A 12,441-nucleotide genomic window follows, 5' to 3' on the forward strand; every position below is an offset into this window, starting at 1 on the left:
AATAAACAAAAAACAAAGTTAACAAAGTTGTAACCTGTGTTTTCTGTGTTTTCATCTAATCAAATTTTAGTGTTAGATGACATTACTTAAACCAGCAAACCATTAGTTTTATGTTTTGTATTCTGGCACAAAATGGAAGTTCTGGTGCCTCAGATGAATCAGGAAATCCACACTGACTAGCCTCAAGTAACATAAGTTTGGGAGTATTTTACCCTTTTAAAATAAAAAAAACTAAAAAAAATTATTTATATTTGCCTCTAAAAGTCCCTCTGACTGAGATACCCTCAGCCCCTGAACTACCCACCCAAACTACTTTAACTAGCCTTAGCACTCAGGACATGGAAGTGGTATGATATGTTCAGGATAAGAGATCAGCAATCATGAAATCACTGCCTAATAACCATTTAGGAAAATTGAGTCACAGTTCCTGAAATATCCCTCAGATCTCTGAGAAAGGATCAGGATTAGTTCCTTTGTCTTTCCCTGTTTTTCATTGGTAATAAATAAAGATTCTTAGACTTTATTCTTGACTTGACTGCAAACAGCTTCACAATTTCCAGATTATATACATCAGTATATAATCCTAAAATATGAAAAATGCTAAATATTGCCCATCAGTTTCCTGTAAAGCAAGGCGTGGGGATGCACAGTGTCAACGCAATATGCGGTTAGCTCGTTAACGTGTTGACGACGTGCAGCCCCACGCACAGGGCGATCCGTGGTAACTCGCTAACAGAGATTTGCCGCATTAATGCGGTTAAGGTGTTAACGTCATTTTAACGAGATTAACACTGACAGCTCTAATTTTGTCATGTTGCTCTTAGAGAAAGCCAACAATTCTCTAAATGTAGATTTCTAGTTTAATCTGTTGACCATACGGCAAATTAGCAGACAGATTAAGGTTAAATGCTATTGCGGCAGTAGGTAGAAAAGACTAAAACTGTTGTTTAAACATCAATTTAATGAAATACTAATAATAATCTGTCAGATTCGCCAATGTCTCAATAAGAGAATTGTGATAAATCTGTCAACTCACACAGCATTTTTGCCAGCTCTCCTTACTGGCTTGAAGTAAGCTAAACTTTATTAATATAGTAGGTTTTTTCAATCTTACTGACTAAAGGGCTTAAAGAGCTCATGCATTTTAATAATGCTTTTAATACTAAACTCCCGTGCAGTGCAAACAGGTAAACACACACACATACACGCATCACAGCTTTTAATCAGCATTGTATGCATTTAACATAAACATATACTATGGGGAAAATGTATGAACTTTTTTTGTAAAATAAGCCACTTTCCTGCCAGTAAACTTACTATCCAATCACCATAATTCCGATTGGTTAAGTGCTCCTAACACTACACTTTCATGTAATTGTATTGAGGAAACTGTGTGTTCACCACCTCCGTTTGTCCTTCTGAGTATAAAATATCATTATCAACACTTTTCAAGTCAGAAGTTAATTTAATTGAAGTAACCTGTGAATTTGCCTCATCTGTCTGTGTGGAATATGACATCCTCTGGCTGTAAATCCAATGTCATGAAAAATGTTTACCACCCTGTGTATATTAGCCCTGTGTTTTCCTGTGCTCATTGTCGCGTCATACCCTCAGATCCTGCCTGTGTGTTCCTGTTTGGTTTCATGGTTTGGTTTCTGTTTTTGTTTCATGCCAGCAATAAAAGCTGTGGTTTTCAGTTACATTTTGTCTCGGAGTCCTGCATTTGGTTCCACATTTCCACCTGCCCGCACACAGAGCCCTGACAGTGTGTATAGATAGACCAGTCATTTGTGCGTTGAATCATATATCGTTTGATCTTTGCTTCATGTATATATTAGTAAAAAGTGCAAAAGAAAAGTCCATATAGGAAGCAGATGTGTTGGTGCAAAAGATTACAGTGCATCCAGAAAGTATTTGTACGGCTCACTTGGTCCACATTTTATCATGTTATAATCTTGTTGCAAACCATCCATTCATCTTTCATGGATATCACCACTTCCAGCACATCTGCGGGGACAGTCTTTCCCAAGGTAGCCGAGAGATGTAATCTCTCCAGCAAGTCCTCGGTCTGCCCTGGGGCCTTCTCGCAGTAGGAGATTCCCAGAAGACATTATCAAGGTTTTCTCTCTCTCTCTCTCTCTCTCTCAGGAAGACCACAGCCACCCTTCAAAGCAGATTAATTTCTGCCATTTGTAGCCATGACCTCATTCTTTTGGTCATTATCTAGAGCTTGTGACCGCAGGCAAGGGTAAGAATGCAGACTGACTGGTAAATCAACAACTTCTGCTTACTTCTCGTGAGGCCTGGTATCAAGATGAGTTCAGGCCTGAGTTAACATATTTAACTATTCCATCCTCGCTCCTTTGTGAGAACCATCTCACACCAGCCCAGAGAGCAGATGTTGCTGGATTGCAACCGTAGTTTGCAGATGTGTTCTCCCTCTGCCCGGTTACACCACACTCATAGAGTTCTATTTGGATCGCCCTTTCATTCTGTAGACTGATTCCTTGAGCAAAGGGCTGACAGTTGTTTCGACCCAGCAAGGGGATCGAACAACCTGTGGTTTACATCAGCCGAAAACTGTCATCCAGGTCATGGTAGTCTAAAGAGCTTGGAGAGAAAAGCGTCTGGACTTCTTTAAGGTGTCACAGATAAATACAACAAAATAAAATGATACAACCAAGACAAAATTTGTGGTACTTTGTAAATATAATAATAAACGTGAAATTCACTGTGTAATTGTGTAACTTTATTAGCAGCATCCTCCTGAACTGCGCCAACAACATTGAGAGAAACGTCCACCTCTCTGCCCCTTAATGCTATCTGGTTGCTATGGTAAGGTGTAAATATTCCTTTCAAAATAAGACACACAACTACAACACGGGGAAAGAACCAGGAAAACTGGGTTAACGATAAAAAACCCGAAAACCATAAATTTCACACCCGAGCTTCAACTTTCGTGGCCCGGGGGTTGGGGACTGCTCCTTTAAATGGCACATATTGTAATACCCAGAAATTCAAAATTTGATGTGTAGAGTGGTACTGAAGGATATTGGAATACTTTATCATTTCGAATCCTAAATCCTTATCAGTATTTTTCTGCAATTCTAAACTGCGCTCTAGTTTGTAACAACTTCTTTAATGACTCTTTGATCTCCTGTGTCTGAAGAACATAGATAATCGGGTTTAACATGGGAGGCAATACAGTGCTAATAGAAAGGTTTATGATTCTAGCATTTGGATGTATTATACTCCCAAAGATATACACAAATGTAAATGTAACTCCGAAATGACAACACAGGCACGGCTTCTTCAAGACGGGCGCTTGGCTGCATTTATTGAACGCCGTGAAAACTACAAACATAAAACACAAAGACTTTAAGCGCTTCAGTCTATCAAAATTAACACTTGTGCTTTAACAACGAAAATTACCTCGTGGCCGCCTGCCACTTCGGAGGTCCTAGAAGAATAGCTTTACAGTCTTGTGCATTCTAAATTAAAACATAAAATAATTAGAACACCATACATTACAAATTTTCACAATATCACAATACAGTTATGGCAATGACAAATACCTTGTACCGCTGGTAGACTAACCAGGCCTTTGCAGAGAGCTCGCTGAACTCCTTAGCGTGATTATTAAATGTGGGCTCACAGCCTATACTATCACGCCCAAACCTCGCGATAATAGCGGTGTAACAAAACTTGTTCTTTGTGACAAGATAAACACACCCTTACAATATTGGCCACAGAAACGTACAAGCAAGAACATTTTAACTGCTGGAACCATCTATTAAACTTCTTTATACATAAGCCATTTCTGTGACACTTACACTCCCACCAAAATCACTCATTGTTTGCAATGTGATTTTCTAATGAGTGTCAACCTTAGAGTCTGGTTCACCTTGCATGTCAGTAGCCAGTAAAGTCACTACCTTGTGAACAGGTCTTTCCAGATATATCAGCCTTGTCCGTGGTTTCCCCCTGTCAAAAGTAGTTTCACTGGTCTTGAGCTTCACCTTTCGAACCTTGCCATCTGAGCTCTCTATAGCCTCTACTATTAGAGCAAGTTTCCATTTACATCTTGGAGCATTATCATCCTGCAGTATCACAATGTCATTTACTCGCAGGTTTCGTGAGACGTTCTGCCACTTCTGTCGCCGCTGGAGATTTAACAGATACTCTCGCCTCCACCTTTGCCAAAACTCATTTGCCAGAAATTGCACTCTTTTCCATCTTTTGTTCAAGTACAAATCCTCTCTGCAAAACTCTCCTGGAGGTGGAAGAATAACCGAAGATTTCATTGTTAATATGTGATTGGGAGTTAGTGGCTCTGGTCCCAAGGGATCATTGAGATACTCAACACTTAAAGGTCTGCTGTTAATGATGGCCTTTGTCTCGTAAAGCAGTGTTCTTAGACTAGCTGTATCGAGTCTGTTTGAGAACTTGTCCAGCATCGCTGTCAGTACACTTCGTACTGTTCGAATTTGACGTTCCCAGACGCCCCCCATGTGGCTAGCTGCCGGAACGTTCACCACAAATTCACAACCCATAGCTCTTTGTGGTTCTTGATCCATATCCTTCATTAGCTCCAAAAGTTCTCTTTTGGCACCCATGAAGTTTGTCCCTTGGTCGCATCTTAATTGCCGGACAGGACCTCTTATGGCTATCAGAACTCGAAGAGCGTTCATGAAGGCATCTGTCGATAAGTCATCTAGTGTTTCGATGTGCACCGCTCGTGAACATAAACACGTGAACAATAGTCCATACCTTTTGACTTCCTTTCTTCCTTCCTTTACCATGAATGGCCCGAAACAGTCGACGCCACAATACGTGAAAGGTGGTGCTGTTTCTGTTCTCACTTCTGGCAAATCTGACATCTGTTGGACATTTGTAGCCTTTCTGTATCTTCTACACTTAACACAATGGTAAATGTGTGAAGAAACAACACTCCCACATCCTAAAATCCATATGCCATTTGCCCGCAGTTCATTTATTGTCATCCCTCTTCCCTGGTGATGTACACGATCATGGTAGTGTTTGACGAGTAGGGCTGACACATGGGACTCCTTGGGGAGAATTGCAGGGTGTTTTACATCATAGTGTAAAGCTGATTGAGATAATCTTCCTCCTACCCTGAGAACATCCGATTTGTCCAAAAAGGCATGTAACTGCTTTAGTCTGCTGCGCTTGTGCAGAGAATTTTCTCCTTGAGATTTGATCTTCTGTATTTCCTCAGTAAAGACGTCTCTTTGCACTAGCTTGATGATGAATAATTCTGTGTCTTTTCTTTCTTCAAGATCTGTCACTTTGTTTGTTCTTCGTTGAACACCCTTGTACTCTTTGATGAATCGCCTGAGCCTGGCAATGGCCTTGATAGCTCTCGACCAACTGGAGAACTTCTTTAAACGCTCTAGCACTGGGTTTGCTTCCTTCGAATATACAGTGTGCGTATAGCCTTTACGGACTTCAGGATCCATTTCTTCAACCTCTCCCACCATTTCCTCTTTGACTGGAAGATCTTGTTTCCAAAGAAAATCGGGACCTTTCAACCAGTTTGAATCTTTCAGCTGAGTAGCATTTAAACCTCTTGAGGCCTGATCAGCTGGATTCTCCTCTGAGCTGACATGCTGCCATTTCCCAGGACTTGTGCTTTGTCTTATTCGTTGAATTCGATTGGCGACAAATGTGTGAAATCTTTTAGCATCATTATTTATGTATGCTAATACGACTTGTGAATCTGTCCAATAATATTCCTGTAGATTTTGGATGTCTAGTTCTCGTTTGATCACATCTGCGATGCGAACTGAAGTCACGGCCGATGACAGTTCGAGCCTTGGGATGGTTGTTTGCTTAATGGGCGTTACTCTTGCCTTGCCCATGACGAGCGCACAACTGACCTGTCCTTCTCTACCCTTTGCTCTGAGATATGAACATGCGCCATAACCACTGAGGCTCGCATCCGAGAAACTGTGCAGTTCGTACTGCACAATGTCCACATCTTGCGAGTAGCTTCGTGGGATCTTCAGAGCTGCCAACTTGGGCAGGTCTCTCAACCATGCTTCCCATTGTGGTAGAATGTGATCTGGGAGATCCTCGTCCCAATTAACTTTGTCCTTGCACAACGTTTGGAGTATTTGCTTTCCAATTAATATGAATGGGGCAACGAACCCAAGGGGGTCAAAGACTGAAGCAACAATCGAGAGCACCCCTCTCCTTGTCAATGGGTTGTCTTTAACTTGGACTCTGAATTGGAATTCATCTGCCTCTATGCACCATTGCACTCCAAGTGCACGTTCAATGTGGAGTTCTCCAAGAGCCATGTCCTGGTCTTTGGCTTTAGCTCGTTCCTCTTGGGGAATAGCTGCAAGCACTTCTTTATCGTTTGACACAAACTTATGCAGATGTAGTTTGCCTATTTTACAAAGTGCCCTTGACTCGTTTACCAACTGTATGGCTTCGACTGTTGATGTCACACTAGCGAGTCCGTCATCAACGTAAAAACCTCTTTGGATGAACTCAATAGTCTCTTCACTGAATCTGTTTCTACCTTGAGAAGCAATATGTTTGAGTCCGAAATTGCAGCATCCGGGAGATGAAGCTGCTCCGAAAAGATGCACTCTCATCCTGTACACTGAAGGCTCAGAGTCTAAATCGCCTTTGTCCCACCAAAGAAATCTTAAATAGTCTTGATGCTCCTTGATGACGTGGAATTGGTGGAACATCCTCTCCACGTCACACATGATGGCGATGGGGCCCTTTCTGAATCGACATAACACTCCAATCAGTGCGTTGGTAAGATCTGGTCCAGTCAGAAGGTGATCGTTAAGAGATGTCCCCTGGAAACGGGCCGAACAATCAAAAACCACACGTATCTTCTCAGGTTTGTGGGGGTGGTATACCCCATGGTGTGGTATATACCATGCTGCCTCCTTATCCAGTTCTTGCTCTGGGACCTTCTCTGCGTCCCCACGGGCTATGATGTCGTCCATGAACTTGACGTAATCCTCATAGTATTTCTTATCTCTTCTGAGCCGACGTTCCAACGAAGACAGTCTATGCTCAGCGCATTGTTTGTTGTTTGGAAGATTTGGGTCGTCGGTTTTGAATGGCAATGGGAGTTCATAGTGACCGTTTTCCCTTTGCCTTATGCCTTTAGTCACCTTTGACATGAACAAAATGTCTTCCTGAGAGACTGGATTGTCATCTGTTGCATGCTCAGAGAAATCAGATCCCAAAGCCTTTATTACATCAGCTGGACCCACTTCCTTCACTTGAGTTCTGCATACAAAATGCACTTCTTGCCTGAGTTCAACTGCTTGTTGTACTGCAGGAGTAACTTCTCGAACAATGATTCTGTGGCTTATGCCAATATCATCATTGTGATTTTGAACTTGAGACGTACAACCAACTATGCTCCAGCCGAGATCAGTTAGCTGTGCGTAAGGCTGATTCTCCTCACCTGCAATGACTTCCCGTGGAAGAAGGGCTTGCTGACAGTTATAGCCGAGAAGCAGACCAACTTCGCATTCAAGCATTGGAGGTAACCTATCTGCCAGCCTTTCGAGGTGAGGCCAATTCAAAGCAGTTTCAGACGTCGGGATGTGTGATCTGTTCACAGGGATGAATTCTCTTGTATAGACCGGCGGCAATGTAATTCTCTTTTCCTGCTTGTAGCCTCTAACTTGAAGATTTACCAGTTTCTCACATGGTATGACTGTTGACTTGGCGGACATGGTCGATAGTCTTAGATGAGCCTTACTCTTATCTGTGTCGAGATCCTGGGCTACTTCATCCAAGATAAAGGATGTATCGCTCTGAGAATCGAGGAGGGCATATACTAGAACTTCTCTGTCTGGGTGATTTTTTGATGAAACCCAGACAGGTAGAATGGAGGATGTCAGTGTGCTCGAAGCTACTTGAGTTACTCTATTAGAGATTGCAGTTGCTGGTTCATCTCCTTCGTCCTTGTCTTGAGAGTTATCATTCGGTGCAGGCATTATCCTTTTACGTTCCACAAACTTGTCATCATGCAGACACGTGGGATGCTTCTTCTGGCATTTCTCACACGTATTCCTTTTATCACACTTCTTAGAATGATGTCCCCCCTTTAAACATCCAAAACACAGCCTTTCTGCTTGTGCAAACTTGATACGATCCTGGACTGATTTTTCCATGAATTTGAAGCATTTATCCAGAATGTGACCATTTCTTTTGCAGTAAAGGCAGGTCATGGGATTTATGTGACTTGAGTTGGTTATGTGACTTGAAGTTGTCGTTAATGTTTTAGCTTGAACGACTTGGCTGCGTGAGTGTTTGGGTTTACTGATTTCCAAACCCTTGAGTGCTTGCATTGAAGCTATGGGGTCACATGCTAGGTCTGCTTCAGTGGATACAAAGTCCGTAAACATGTGAAATGATGGATATTCTCCATTAAGGGTTTTTCTTATTTTCATCGCTGCGCGATTCCATCTTGTTGTCAACCAGTCAGGAAGTTTCAGCAAGAGCTTCTGAATTTCCATACAGTCATTGAGAACCTCTAATGTCTTTATGTGTGACATCGCAGCTTCACAACTTCTGAGGAAGTCAGCAAACTCTCTCAACTCACTTCCATCCTTGGAGCTTATTTTAGGCCAACTGTGAAGTTTGTCTCTGAAGCATTTTCCTATAGTGAACAGATCTCCAAAGCGCCTTTCCAGCACTTCCCAAGCTGCATCATACGCTTCATCTGTGCCCACTAGGAGAAATCCTTCAACCACTCTCTTTGCGGGTCCACCAAGGTACTTCCTGAGATAATAGAGTCTTTCGTTCTTTGGAATGTTTTTCCTTTCAATCAAGGTCTCAAATGACAACTGCCAGTCCTTAAACTTTAAAGGGTCACCAGTAAATAGTGCAGGTTCCGGAGTTGGAAGACGATTAGCACTTATTGCATCTGCTAGTATGCCGACTAGATCCAAGTTTGGCTGTGGATGAGTTGCTGAAGCGGCAGCTTGTGTTGCTTTAGGGATAAATGGCGGACTTGATGCGTTTACTGCTTGGCCTGTGGTGCCCTTAGAATAGAATTCAACTTTATTGTCATTGCACATGCACAGGTACAGGGCAACGAAATGCAGTTAGGTTGCACACCAGGGTTTTGTTGGGCTTGGTTTATGACTGTGGGAGTATGTGGAACAAATACAGGGCTTGTGGCATTATGGGCTTGGGTTGTATTTGGAGCTTGAGAGGGAACTTGTGGTGGAGCAGGGATTGCTGAGGTTTTGCTCTCAGTTTTGATACTGCGCACTAAACTACACCTTTCAGAAATACTTTCAGCTTCTGCATAAACCTTTACTTTAGCTCTTGCAGCATTAAATTTTTTAACCTCTTCCAAGCGTTCAATCTTTCTGCGCTGCTCCTCCATTGTTTGTTGCCTTTCCAAGTTTTCAAGTTCCAACCTTTTTAGTTCAGCTGCTTCCCTTTCTTGATCCTCCATTACTGCTAATATTTCCTGACACGCAGCTGCCTCAGCCTCTGCTTCTATTCTTTTAATTGTTTGTGAGTATGACTGGCTTGAACCACTTTTAGACCTTCGTGATTTTGACCTTGATTTAGTACTTTCAGATCCTAAGCATGATCCCACATCTGGCCATGGCTCTTCATCACCATCTGCAAGGTCTCCTTGTAAGTGTTTTTCAGCTCTTCTGACAATGAACGAGGAAAGTGATGTACATGCATCCACTTTGCGTCTTTCATCTGCATCAGGAGTTTGTATTTGCCGTATTTGTTCATAAATGGTTTGGACATCCTTGCAGGCAACATTTACATTGTTGATGAGCTCATTCACTTCACTCTCAGAAACCTCATTTCTTAATATTACTTTGCTCAATCTTGCTTCATATCTCCATTTTTCAAAAACAACAGCATATCTGTGTTGGAGGCCTTTGAGTTTCTTCTCTTGAAGCTCTTTACCCTTTTCTGTTAGTGTTCTTACTCTTTCACTTTTACGAACAGTCTGTAGTTCTGTAATTTGTTCATCATCATTTTCTTCCACTTCGGTAAGTGGTACAGCATGGTGCTCTTCGAGATCTTTGTCAACCATCTCGGGAGTCTAGTTAAATGTCATTGAGCGCACTGTGTTCAGATTTCAAATACTGTATACTTTAAGTGCACCTTTTCTTAAAGGACCTTGTAAACTTCACTCAAACTTTGACCTTAAGCAAGCACACAGAACTATTCATCAAACTACTAAGCATCACCTTGAAGTACAGTAGAAATAAATAAGCTTTGACAAATGTGTTATAGATACTTATTGTGGCTCTTTAAACTTGACTTAAACCACTATTATTCTACCTTTAACACTGTCCTTTATTAATTTCCACCTTACTCCAGTTGTACAACGTTGTTGCCGCTGTGCTTGGCTGCTTGAGAACGGTGAGCTTATGCAATGGCGCCCTCTTGTGTCGCTCCACTTCACCGTCGCTCTCTGCAGCTGCCGTCTTCGTAATTAGCTTCTCACCGGCACTGGCTAGGGCGAGTTTTCACTGTAACTCCGAAATGACAACACAGGCACGGCTTCTTCAAGATGGGCGCTTGGCTGCATTTATTGAACGCCGTGAAAACTACAAACATAAAACACAAAGACTTTAAGCGCTTCAGTCTATCAAAATTAACACTTGTGCTTTAACAACGAAAATTACCTCGTGGCCGCCTGCCACTTCGGAGGTCCTAGAAGAATAGCTTTACAGTCTTGTGCATTCTAAATTAAAACATAAAATAATTAGAACACCATACATTACAAATTTTCACAATATCACAATACAGTTATGGCAATGACAAATACCTTGTACCGCTGGTAGACTAACCAGGCCTTTGCAGAGAGCTCGCTGAACTCCTTAGCGTGATTATTAAACGTGGGCTCACAGCCTATACTATCACGCCCAAACCTCGCGATAATAGCGGTGTAACAAAACTTGTTCTTTGTGACAAGATAAACACACCCTTACAATATTGGCCACAGAAACGTACAAGCAAGAACATTTTAACTGCTGGAACCATCTATTAAACTTCTTTATACATAAGCCATTTCTGTGACACTTACAGTAAATGGAAGGAAATAAATTGCCACTAATGAAAGGTGACCTGTGCAGGTTTTGAAAGCTTTCACTCTTTCCCTAAATGTAGAAATTTTTGACAAAGAATAGCCAATAAAGCAGTAACTTCCTACGATAAATGCCAGTGGAAACCGAAGAATTATAACTGGTGCCAAACCAGCAATTGCAAGATTGGGGGTAATATCATTGCAGCCAAGACGATACATAGGACCATGATCACAGAAATAGCTCTGAATAACAACAGACTTACAAAAAGAAAGTCTTGTGAGAAGGCCAACTACAATGAGTACAAGAGTTATGGCAAGAAGCCAGAAAAAAAGCGATCAAAGATAAAATGAGCTTGTGGCTCACTCTCATTTGATAGTGCAGCGGGTACATGATAGCCATGACTCTGTCAAAGGACAATACAACCAGATTAAAAGTTTGCATCGCATAAAAAGTAGAGCAGAAAAACATGAAAGTCAAGCAGTCATTGTAGGAAATATAATAATGGTTTAACAGAAAAATGTCAAGAACCTTTGGCATCAAAGCAGAGCTACTTAACAGGTCTGTAAATGCAAGGTTAAAAACAGCAATATATTTTGGACTTCTCAACATGTGATCCAATGTTATTACAATCATCACTAATGTGTTTCCCACCACTGCAAGAATGTAAATAAAACACAGAAAGACAAAATAATATCTAATATTAGGTATGCCAATAAAACCACTTATAATAAAATATGCAGGTCGCACAAAGGTGATGTTGTTCTCAGCAGCTGAGTTAATCAATGCCATGTAAAGAGCTTCTGTTAATCTTCTATAATTCTGTGTGTTTTATCGTTTGTTTAGGGAGCCTCTATTTTGTGAAGGCTATCTACAAATAGAAGCAGAGCAACATTGTGCTCTGATACTTATAGCAGTGCTCTTTTCCCTTGTGTCAGCTGTAAGCAGGCCTGGGTTCACAAATGTTTCTATCAGCCCATTTGAAAAAAATTAAATAAGTCTGCCTCTTCTCTTCTCGATAGCTACATGCCAGTCTCATAATTCATATTTACTGCTACTTGCTAAGGTTTTAGAAAAGGTTGTGGCCAAGCAGCAGCAATAAAGGAATCTTGATCATTTTCAGTCTGGCTTTGCAGACCTCATTTTACAAAAACAACCATTTGCAGAGTCCAGCGACATCTTCTTTTCAAAGTCATGTAGGTAAAAGCTGAACAACATAAGGGCCAGAGTTACTTTCCTGAGGGATTGTAACATTCTGTACTTCACTGAGACAGGGCTGACCCCCATCTGTGCCAGACCATGCCATAAATCTGTTGGACTGATTCTCAGTGTTCTGTACGGACAGAATGGGAGAGTTGAACAAAAC

The 12,441-nt window shown here is 41.5% G+C and overlaps 1 pseudogene; it reads right to left on the reverse strand.

The window, feature by feature from the left end:
- Nucleotides 1–3,088: 3,088 nt before the first annotated feature.
- Nucleotides 3,089–11,867, reverse strand: LOC146624309 (olfactory receptor 1500-like; annotated as a pseudogene).
- Between the last annotated feature and the right edge of the window lie 574 nt (nt 11,868–12,441).

The sequence above is a fragment of the Diplotaxodon limnothrissa genome, linkage group LG10 (genome assembly GCF_057381915.1).
Source record: "Diplotaxodon limnothrissa isolate DT_005_m linkage group LG10, D_limnothrissa_male_GT1.1, whole genome shotgun sequence".
Lineage (NCBI taxonomy): Eukaryota > Metazoa > Chordata > Actinopteri > Cichliformes > Cichlidae > Diplotaxodon > Diplotaxodon limnothrissa.